The sequence below is a fragment of the Panthera uncia genome, chromosome D4 (assembly GCF_023721935.1).
Source record: "Panthera uncia isolate 11264 chromosome D4, Puncia_PCG_1.0, whole genome shotgun sequence".
NCBI classification, from domain to species: Eukaryota; Metazoa; Chordata; class Mammalia; order Carnivora; family Felidae; genus Panthera; species Panthera uncia.
Genome location: NC_064807.1, coordinates 39688665 through 39698301, shown reverse-complemented (window position 1 = coordinate 39698301; position 9637 = coordinate 39688665). Strand labels below are relative to the sequence as shown.

Here is a 9637-nt window from a genome sequence, read left to right as displayed (position 1 = left end):
ATACTTGAGAAAATGTCTCTTAAAGTGGAGTAAAAGTTTGGAAGATACCTATCTATACATATACATATACATACAGATGGATAAATATGTACGTACATCTCTATATGTATATATTCTGAATTTTCTACTCTGTTCAATGGATCTATGTTCCAGTATGACACTGTTTTAAGTATTGTAACTTTGTAGTACATTTTTGAACTGCTAGATCATCTCCTCACTTTCCAAAATTTTATTCGTTATTCTATGCACTTATTAATTTAGATTTGTTAAAAATATTTATCGAACACTTGCTAGATATTGCAGATTCTGGGGATATAAAAGCAAGCAGTATACCCAAAACTCTCTGCTCTCATGGAGCTTACATTTTAGTGAGGGGACACAGGTGAAAAGTGAAACCAACATAATCCCTGCCCACGTGTCACACCCTCATGACACCAAGCATGCTTTCTTGCTTATATATTAAATAAGACTTACACCAAGCAAAAGTAATTCACCTATTTGTCCAGAAAATACCTATTCCTAGAAGATAATGCTGTGAACTAAACAGTTTATTTATCAGGACTAACAGCTTTCTTATAATTTGCCTCAAGACATTCCTCCACACTGTGCCCAACAATCCAGCCACACTAGTAAGTTCCTTGCTAGCAAAACCCACCTTTAAAAATCTTTCTAGAAAAGATTCTTCCTTAATTTCTTCACTGTAAGGCACTACAGAGGTGAGTTTAGGCAATAGCTTTGATCCTTAAATAAGAAAAACTAGACACTAAGTACTTTTGGCATGAGTTCAAAAATCTTTTTAAAAATGCTTTAGGGGCGCCTGGGTGGCTCAGCGGGTTGAGTGGTTGAGCGTGTGGCCTCAGCTCAAGTCATGACCTCGCGGTTGATGAGTTCAAGCCCCACATGCGACTTGCTGCTGTAGGCACAGAATCTGCTTCAGATCCTCTGTCTCCCTCTCTCTGCCCCTCCCCTGCTAATGCTCTCTCTCTCTCTCTCTCTCAAAAATAAGTAAACATTAGGGGCGCCTGGGTGGCGCAGTCGGTTAAGCGTCCGACTTCAGCCAGGTCACGATCTCGCGGTCCGTGAGTTCGAGCCCCGCGTCGGGCTCTGGGCTGATGGCTCGGAGCCTGGAGCCTGTTTCCGATTCTGTGTCTCCCTCTCTCTCTGCCCCTCCCCCGTTCATGCTCTGTCTCTCTCTGTCCCAAAAATAAATAAAAAACGTTGAAAAAAAAATTTTTTTTAAAATAAGTAAACATTAAAAAATAAAATAAAACATAAATAAATAAATAAATAAAGTAATAAGACACAAATTTGAAGGTTTAGGTATTCTTTAAATTATTATATGGGTGGAAAACAAAAAGTAAAATTAGAATCTGCATTTTTTTTCTGTAAAACAGCCTATTCTGGCTCAGATAAACAAGAGTTATTTTTCATTCCTAAAATATTCAGTTAATTCTCTAGATTTTTGGCATGCTTCTGAATCATTTTGATAAGAAGTTTAAAAAAAAAAAGTTAAGTTCCTAATAACATTATTACCTATTGTTGTGTGTTTCCTATTTATTATGTGTACCACTATTTCTTGTCTTTGAATAAAATGGCTCACATTTGTATCTTATCACCTCTGACAACTCTTCTTGATTTCGTTCCATATTCACGTCCCCAATTCAAAACAACTGTTAAGCTTTCTTGTAAATCAAAACTTTGAGTTTGCTGGAATAGCAACCAATTCAAGGCAAAGGCTCATTCCCTCAACTTATGCAAGAAAGTAGAAACAACTAGGCTTTTTTTGATATTCTCCAAATTTTAATTAACTTAAAACATTATTATGATAACTCTTTATGGAATTGAGGATAAAAATAAAATTATTGGTATTTTTCAATGACTGTGAACTTCTTCTGCACCAGTTATCAGTTTAATATTTTTGCTGTGCTCTACATCTGTACTTTGTTGCCCTGATTTGTGATTCCAGTACTGGACCCTCCAATCACTTCTCCTTTGCCAGCAGATGAGATGTTATGATTGATCAGCAGAGGGCAATGGAGTGACACTGCATGGCCACAGCAGCAGGAAGACACTTTTCCTTTGGGCTCTCAACTTCCATTATTATTCTTGAACACAGGAAACCAATACAGGCACTCCAGCTGTACCTTCAGCCTGTGCTCTCTTCTTAAAGCTCCTTTGACAAGGTCCAGCCCACCTACATCCTCTGGCAAAAGCTAGATACTTCTACAGACTGACTCAGTCTGCCAATACTCTCCAGCAATGGTAGATCACCTCTACAGACCCCTGTGGCAAGTTTCTTCACCCCTAGCAGCTTGTGTGGCTGTGCAAGTGGTAGTCATGTCCCCTTTGAAGAGGTCTGAATCTCAGCCTTCGGGGCAGTGAGCGGAGAGTGGAAGGAGGCTCTTTTCTTAGTCACTAGGTTCCCGTATCACTCCTTTTCCTTCAGCCTAGAGGTAGTAGCTACATTTTTGTACCTGCTGTTCTGGATCCCTTAGAGTCTTCTCTTATCTCTACCCCTTCCTAGTTAATAATTCTTTTTTTTTTAAGTGATAATTTTTTATATTAAATTTCCCTGTTCAAAAAAACTGATGTGGTTTCTGTCTCCTGACCGGTCACTGACTGACATATCTTAGAAATATACTTTTGTTCATGTCCAAGAATTGCTACAGTAATAGTCTCCAAAAAGATTTCATTTCTAGGCTATTAACTTCCAATGCCTTTGTCAATCAGGGACAATCATAATACACTTTGTGGTACAAATCGAAAAGCCTTGGAGTCTCCTTCCTGTTCATAATACGTTTCTATTCAAAAGATAATCATTGATTATATCCTTCTATATTAATTTTCTGTTACACCTCAAGAAAGACTTCTACTGCCTTCTAGTCCCACGTTACTTCATCTTGAGGAAGAGACTTCAGAGAAATACAGCCTTTGAGGCTTGTTGAAAAGGATCTGATCAGTTACTGTAAACAACAAGCGTGACAGCAAAAATCTAGAGTGTTATTTCTTAGAACCACATCTCTACTAAAGAAATTTAAGTCACCGTAAATTACTGGAAAACTGTACTAACCAGAAACGACAACATCAGGAGGATACAGCTACAACGTAAGACTTTCAGATTGATAAGATGACTGCATGAAGTACATCACTTCCAGTGAAGGCTCATGAAATCAAATCTGGATGACTGGAAGTACAGACTGCCTTGCTTCCATCAGCAAGCTTGTGTTTGTCATTTACCAAGCCATTTTATTTCCTCTTGGTTGCTTTAAGGTTTGGGATTATTAATTAACTATGATATCTATTAAATCCCTATGCTCAGTAATGCTTCTTGCATTCCTAGTCGCTTCTTGGTAAAAGTCTAATGCTTGGCTACATTTTCCTTGTGATTTGGTTAAAACACAAAACCAAATCAACTTTTGAATTCATATTTGCTTTCCTTAGGGTGCCATTCATTTTCCTTTTATACTGGTTCCTTGTAATAAATTAATTTCCTGGGTAATTGAGTTCAATCACAGTGACTTTTTAAAATTTTTTTTTTAATTTTGTAAATGCTTATTTATTTTTGAGAGACAGCGCAAGTGGGGGTGGGGGCAGAGGAAGCAGGAGACACACAATCCAAAGTAAGCTCCAGGATCTGAGCTCTGAGCTGTCAGCACAGAGCCTGGTGCAGGGCTCGAACTCATGAACTTCAAGATCATGACCTGAGCTAAAGTCTGATGCTTAACTGACTGAGCCACCCAAGCGCCACACAGAGTGACAGAGTGACATTTTTTAGGGTAACACAATAGGCCAGACAGCCAGAAATCCCTTATCATATTCCCCTCCAAAGAAACAATACTTGGGGACTGTGTAATAAATAATTTGGCTAGCTTTTGGCCTCAATTCCTAGGAGATAATCTCTAAACCCTTATAATTTCCTGAGTGATATAGGTGTGATGGTGGACCCCCGGTGAGGTGACTCAGATGGGGGTGGCCATGACAGAAAGACCGACCATGTGCTTACAGCATTAGGGTTTTGAGTCATGTGACATCATCTTGACTTCTGGGAAAGAAAGGAAGCCTAGAGATTGAGTTCAACCACACAGGCAATGATTCAATCAATCATGCCTATGTCATAAAACTTCAATAGTAATTCTGGACACTGAAGGTCAGATAAAGTTCCCTGGTTAGTTCTCTGAGTATTTTCACACTTAGTTGCCAGGAGGGCAACACATCCCTGAGAATGATGGAAGCTTCATATCTGGAACTCTCTCGGGCTTCACCCTCTGCATTTCTTCTTTTGGCTGGTTCTCATTTGTAGCCTTTTGCTATAATAAAACTGCAATCATTAGTGTAACAATTTTAGTGAGTTCTGTGAGTCTCTTTAGTAAATTCTCAAACCTGAAGGTGGCCATGGGACCCTCTCAATTTGTAGCCAACTGGTCAGAAGAGAGAGTCACCCTGGAGACCCCCACATTTGTGGCTGGTATCTGGAGTGAAGGCAGCATGTGAAGAGCTGTGCTCTCAAAATTTGCATTTTGACAAACTCACTGTAGGAAGCTTTTGTAGAAGCTAGCCTTTGCAACCAATAGAAATAGAGCTTGGAGAAGATTCAGAAAGAGAGGGAGTATATTCCAAGACTGTTTCACTTTTATAGATCTTACGCAAAAGGCACACTACTGTACTTCACCACAAGATCTTTTACTTTAGAGCTACCTAGCTATCTCTTTATTACAAATATCATTTCTCGACACCAGCGACACTTATGTAATATTGCAACGCCATCATATGTAGTATGTAATATTGCAACGCCATACAGTAATCATCATCAAGAACATATCATTGGTTGGCCCCTTGCAATTGGTATTAAATTTGTGGCACAAAAACTGACTGCTAGCAACAGAATGGACAGAGATATGTTATCTTGGTTAATTGACAGGATAAGCCTGTCATCTTTCAGGATAAGCCTTGGTATCACCCAGCATTTATTTTAGCCCACAAATTTCCCTTCCCAGAACAACAACAAAAAATTACCTAGGGGCTCCTGGGTGGCTGAGTCGGCTGAGTGTCCGACTTCGACTCAGGTCATGATCTCACAGCTCGTGAGTTCGAGCCCCGCGTCAGACTCTGTTCTGACAGCTCAGAGCCTGGAGCCTGCTTCAGATTCTGTGCCTCCCTCTCTCTCTGCCCCAACCCACTCGCATTCTGTCTCTGTCTCTCTCAAAATTAAATAAACACTAAAAAAAATTTTTTTTTAATTACCTAAATAATTTAATTCAACAAGGAGGGAAACATATCTGTGATTTGAGTTAAAAAACCTTAAAAACTGGGGGGCACCTGGGTAGTTCAGTCAGTTAAGCGGCCGACTTCAGCTCAGGTCATGATCTCGTGGTCCGTGAGTTCGAGCCCCGTGTCAGGCTCTGTGCTGACAGCTCAGAGCCTGGAGCCTGCTTCGAATTCTCTGTTTCCTTCTCTCTCTGCCCCTCCCCTGCTCACATTCTGTCTCTCTCAAAAATAAACATTTTAAAATTTTTTAAAAAAACTTAAAAACTGAAGCGTTTTTTTTTTTTGGACTGCCTTTTTCTATATCCAAACTTTTCATCTTATGCTTTCCAAAAGACCTGAAAGATAGGACTAATCCTACATGCTAGGGTTCAGAAAATAGTAAAACTAAATAATGTGTCCAAGGCCATGGAACTTCTCCCCTAAGAATTTCATGAGATTAGACAGATGATAGCTCAAAACATAGAGTCATTAGACATAATACTCTTTTCCTGAAGGAGACTGTGTGCTCTGTAAGGGAAATAATATTGTTCTTATATTTTTGCAGATTTCTCCAGGGCCCTTTATATCATGAGAAAGATCTGAAAAACAAATATAGATAACATGAAATCAAATAATTTGTCTAATGCCTAAATATCTGGTTCTGTGGTCTCTTTGTAGTTGAAATGGAATCTATTTTCTTAATTTAGTTAGGATATGTTTACCCAAATTAGATTAGCATCTGTTCGTGTTGCAATGTACAAGTGCGGAACTCCAGAATCTTAAATGCTGCTGTTCAGTCACTGTGCGTCCTGATGACCTTCTACCAAGAACAAGAAAAGTCAGGACTTGTAGAGATTGGAACAACTCCCATCAGAAAATACACTTGGGGTGCCTGGGTGGCTTCGTTGGTTAGGCGTCTGACTCTTGATTTAAGCTTAGGTCCTGATTTTGCGGTTTGTGAGTTCAAGCCCCGCATCGGGCTCTGCGCTGATGGTATGGAGCCTGCTTGGGACTCTCTCTCTCCGTCTCGCTTTGCCCCCCTACCTGCCTGCACTCTCTCTCTCTCTCTCTCTCTCTCTCTCAAAATAAATAAACTTAAAAAGAAAAAAAGAAAATACACTCAACCACAACATATCAAACATGTCATATATCAACATATCAAACATGTCATATATCTGGTTTGATGATATCCCCAAATGACAAGATTCTTCCCGATTAGCCTGAAGAATGATAAAAGGGGAAACTGGGAATTCAAACTGACATAATTCTCAAGTCCCTGTGTTAACTAATAACAAAGCAATATATTAGCTGCTGGCTGGGGAACATAATGCGAGGGGACGAAAATGCTTATTTATCAAAACAGCTAGCCCATCAAGACTCACTTCAACATTCTTGATTCACTGAGGCCACTAATCCAAAACTCTTATTTCATAAACTTTGCTCTTTCCCAACGAGTTCTTCACCTTGAAAGACCAGTCTAAATCAGCTAGCCCAGGCCCTAAGTCTCTTTACCTTTCCCTAGTTTCCTCATTTTGAGGCACTCCTTAGATTCAGTCATTAAGATGTTCTCCCTTAAACAAAAGTAAAGTAAGCTGACTTTTTTTGATCAACAGATTTTGCGTGTGCATGTGTGTGTGTGTGTGTGTGTGTGTGTTAGAGGAGGTCAACACTTGATACTGGCAATAAACAAGAAAGCAAAAAAAATATATTTCACGACAGATAGGCATAAGTGCTATGAAAAAGAAAAAAAAAGCCAAGGAAAGGAAATGCATGTGGCTCGTGGGCAGATGTGGTTGTTCCAACTTTAGATGAGATGATCAAGGAAGTCCTCCCTGAATGGATGCCATTTGATCAAAGACCTGTAGGTGGTGAGAGAGCAAGCATGCAGCTATTTAGGGAGAGAGCATTCCAGAAAGAAGGAATAGCAATTGCAAAGAATATAAAGCAGAAGCTTACCTGGCATGTTGAAGAAGTAAGAAGAAAGCCAGTATGGCTAAAGAGAGTAAATAGAGAGTTGAGATATGAGGAATAATAGAAGGGAAATAAGACCTTTTCTTTAAATGAGATGGGAAACTATTCAGGGGAACTTTAGAATCCATTTATCAAAGAATCACATGAAATGTATAGATTACTTAGGGGATAACTGACATTTTTACAATATTGAGTCTTCTCATCCAAGAATATGTCATATCTCTCCATTTATTCTAGACTTTCTTTTATGTACTTCAGTAAACCTTAATAGCTCTTGTCCTATGAATCTTTGAAATTCTTATTAAGTTTATTACTAGGTTTTAAGGGTTTATTTTTGTTTGGTGTGGATTTTTCTTTTTTTTATTAGAAAAAAAATTTTTAATGTTTTTGTTTATTTTTGAAGGAGAGACAGACAGAGCATGAGCGGGGGAGGAGCAGAGAGAGAGGGAGACAGAATTTGAAGCAGGTTCCAGGCTCTAAGCTGTCAGGACAGAGTGTGACGCAGGGCTCGAACTCACGAACTGTGAGATCATGACCTGAGCTGAAGTCAGACGCTTAACCAACTGAGCCACCCAGGGGCCTCTGGCTTGGATTTTTCTATTGTAAATGAGATTCCCGCCCCCCCCCACCCCATTACATTCTCTAACTGGACCACCTCTCACTCATGACTATTACTCTAAATTCCTAACCTCTATCAGACAGATTAGTTTTGCCTATTGTTTGTTCATCCTTATATAAATATAATAATATGAATATGTAACTATAATATATAGAGTATTCATTTTTAATATATTCCTCTTATGGTTACCTTAAGATAGTTCAGACTTAATGCCAATGTCCATTTAGTTCATTCTCTTGGAATATTTTGGTAATAATTATATTGCCTCTAAATAATGACTGTTTTGACTAAGTTCTATCCCCAATGTGGGGTTTGAACTCACAACTCACAGCTCTGAAATCAACTCAATTCTACCAACTGAGCCAGGAATGCCAGAGAGTTTTTTCTCTTCAGTCTTCGTAGTTATAATTCACTTGTGTTACCTAGTTTACTACCTTGGATAGGATTCTCAGAAAATTTCTGAATAAAAGGGGCAACAACATTTATCTTATTTGTGACATTAATGTGAAATAATTCTTACTTTTACTCCCTTTAATTTTCTTAATGCTTATTTATTTCTTTTTGAGTGAGAGACAGAGCTCAAGCAGGCGAGGGTCAGAGAGAGAGGGGGAGACACAAAATCCGAAGCAGTCTCCAGGCTCCGAGCTAGCTGTCAGCACAGAGCCTGTTGAGGGACTCGAACCCACGAACGGCAAAACCATGACCTGAGCCAAAGTCAGATGCTTAACCAACTGAACCACACAGACACCCCCGACCTTTACTCCCTTTATATAAAATTTTGACGCATTGTTTATTAGAAATTATTTTTACATTAAGAAATGATCTTTCTCTTACTAATTTCTTATTTTTTTAACCGAAAGCCTGTTTTTGCATTGGTAGTGAGCAGTGTAAGAGGTATTTCTTTTTCATATCAGATGGGTGATGTGCCAATATTGTAACAAGGTTTGAGGGAGGCATGTGTCACCCAGCAGTGTGAACACTCAATCATCACGCTTATAAGCTACAAAAGGATCTACAAGTGGTATATGAAACGAGCAAACCAGTGGGATATAATCAAAAGACACCTATATGTTATTTCTCATGGTCCCTTTAAAATGTAGGGGCGCCTGGGTGGCGCAGTCGGTTAAGCGTCCGACTTCAGCCAGGTCACGATCTCGCGGTCCCTGAGTTCGAGCCCCGCGTCGGGCTCTGGGCTGATGGCTCGGAGCCTGGAGCCTGTTTCCGATTCTGTGTCTCCCTCTCTCTCTGCCCCTCCCCCGTTCATGCTCTGTCTCTCTCTGTCCCAAAAATAAATAAAAAACGTTGAAAAAAAAATTTAAAAAAAATAAAAATAATAAAAATAAAATGTATTCAGTGGGAAGGGTTTATTCCACCCTCCTGAATGAAACTCAAGTTTGACTTTTCTTATCACTCTTAGATAATTGGAAGTCCAGATATCATAGTAAGAGGCAAAAATCTATTTTCGATTCAATAATTTGGATGTCTTATCCAATATATGACTCTATCTATATTAACACTTTAAACTGCATGCAAAGGTTAAGATTTCCCCAACACACAACTTTAAGTAGGGTCTGGTTTCAGGTGGGAAGCTAGCTTTTACAGAGGAAAATGTAGTAAATTTCTTTTCTCATTTACTACCTGGAGGAAGGCGGTAAAAGGGGAGCAGACAATTTATACTTAACTTTTGCTATTGTAAGATGATCTCATACTCTCTGGATCTGGAAAATTTGTGCCTGTCAATTTCCAAAATAAACTATTATACATCATACAGCTCAATAGAATCTTACAAAATGACCACATCCA

General features: G+C 39.1%; 1 non-coding gene across 1 annotated transcript; it reads right to left on the bottom strand.

Moving 5' to 3' along the window:
- Positions 1-8742: 8742 nt before the first annotated feature.
- Positions 8743-8846, bottom strand: LOC125928176 (small nucleolar RNA U13). Its single transcript, XR_007459585.1, has one exon. It is a non-coding gene; the product is annotated as a small nucleolar RNA U13 (small nucleolar RNA).
- Between the last annotated feature and the right edge of the window lie 791 nt (positions 8847-9637).